Source organism: Pteropus alecto, unplaced genomic scaffold (assembly GCF_000325575.1).
Source record: "Pteropus alecto unplaced genomic scaffold, ASM32557v1 scaffold7, whole genome shotgun sequence".
NCBI classification, from domain to species: Eukaryota; Metazoa; Chordata; class Mammalia; order Chiroptera; family Pteropodidae; genus Pteropus; species Pteropus alecto.
In genome coordinates, this window is record NW_006494614.1 from 16,269,640 (window position 1) to 16,271,543 (window position 1,904).

The 1,904-nt window shown below is 39.4% G+C and overlaps 1 pseudogene; it reads left to right on the top strand.

The window, feature by feature from the left end:
• The first annotated feature begins 1,430 nt into the window (after positions 1 to 1,430).
• Positions 1,431 to 1,549, top strand: LOC112474683 (annotated as a pseudogene).
• Positions 1,550 to 1,904: the final 355 nt, after the last annotated feature.

Sequence of the window (1,904 nt, forward strand, 5' to 3'; positions counted from 1 at the left end):
TTTTTAATAAAATACAATCTTCTGGAATTCTCGATATTCCCTGAAACCAGTTTCTAAGGAGACAATTGTCCCCAGGAAATATTTTAAAATAGGGCAAATTTTCTTCTCTTGCCTCTATTCCTTTTTTCTTTCCTTTGGTTCCCTTCCCACTCTGACTCTGAACCTAGGAGTGAAGGGTTTCTCTCTCTCTAAGCAAGGTCACCCTCACCTCACCTATGTGCACAGGGAAGGACCTAACAGACTACTGGCTCAGGGAAGCTGCTGGGCATTGTGGGAAACATACCCAAGTCAGAGTCAGAGAACTGCTTTAGATCTCAGAACACATGGGAGCACAGAGAAATTCCTTAACCTCTCTGATCCTTAGGATTCTCAGCCCAAAGTAGTGTTAACAGGCAACTATTTTCTCTGGCCTACCTTCAAGGCTTTGGTAAAGAAAAAAATGAAATGAAATGTATGAAATCCCTTTGTAAAGTGTAAAGTGCCATGAGAATGTTAACAGTTACCACTATGACGAGGTACCACACAAAGACTTATGTATTTCACATGGGGACATGTTTGCTGTTTAAAACAAGGTTTCTCAACCTCGGCCATATTGCCAGTTGGGGCTGGATAATTATTTATCATGGGGGCACTCTCCTGTGCATTGTAGGACGTTTAGCAGCATCTCTGGCCTCTGCTCACTAGATGAGTAGACCCCCTTCACCCCAGTTGTGACAACCAAAAATGTTTCTATTAATTTCCAAATGTTCTTGAGGGAGTGTGGCTAAATCACCCCTGGTTGATTATTACTACTGTAAACATCAGAAAGCCTCTTTTGGAAAGGTAATTTATTTCTAGCAATTTATCCTGAAATAACCATTAATGTGCACAGATTGTTGGGGGTTTTCCCCCTTAAATCACATCATATTTATAATATGCAAAAATTAAAAATTACCATAATGTTTAACAATAAAGAATTGATTAAAATAATTATGACACAGTCATATGATTGACTACTGTACAGAAATTACATTGCAGAGGCATATTCACTCTTAGAATGTTCAGCATGGAATGACTACATTTTCAACTGCCCTGACAGTTAGGTGGAGGCCAGATGGCCAGTCAGACCAAGATAACAGATCGGGAAGAAGTGTGTTATTTCTTTACTAAGATAATTGAAAGTGGAACTTCCTCTTCCATCTTTCTCTTTCTCTTTGGCAGCAACCTTGGAAATCATGTGTTGAAGTGACAGTGCCACAAGATGGAAGCATCCTGGGTCCCTGAGTCACAACTTGGAGGAAAGCTACCTTTGGAAGCCATGTGGCCCACAGTGGCATTTTCATTTATCCAGAAAAATATTTTTGAGCCACTAAGATGCCAGGGTTTGTTTGTTCCTCTTGAATGCTGCTACTTTCCTAGCTACTACAAATATACATAAAAGACTAGAAAGAGTCTATGGCCATGCTACCCTGAACAAGCCCGATCCCATCTGATCTTGGAAGCTAAGCAGGGTTGGGCCTAGTTAGTACTTGGATGGGAGACCACCTAGGAAGACCAGGTGCTGTAAGTATAAAAAATAAATTAAAAAATAAGAGATTGTGAGCTGACAAGGTCCTTGCAATCTGTGAAGTCAACCAAGGATTGCCTCGCCTAAAATAAAATAAAATAAAAGACTAGAAAGAAAGAAAGCAAAATGTAAACAGTGGCTTCATTTCAGTGATGGGCTTACTAGTGATTTAGTCATTCATTCATTTTAATAAAGGTTTACTGAGCCCATGTGCACCATCACAGTGAGAGATGCTAGGGTTCAATGTCAAACATAATAATGTATGCACCTTAGGGAGCTCACAGTCTTTAATACGTCAGGAGAAAGTACAGGTAAGAGAGTCTTTATACAAAAGTTGAAAAAAATAAAAGAAAAAATA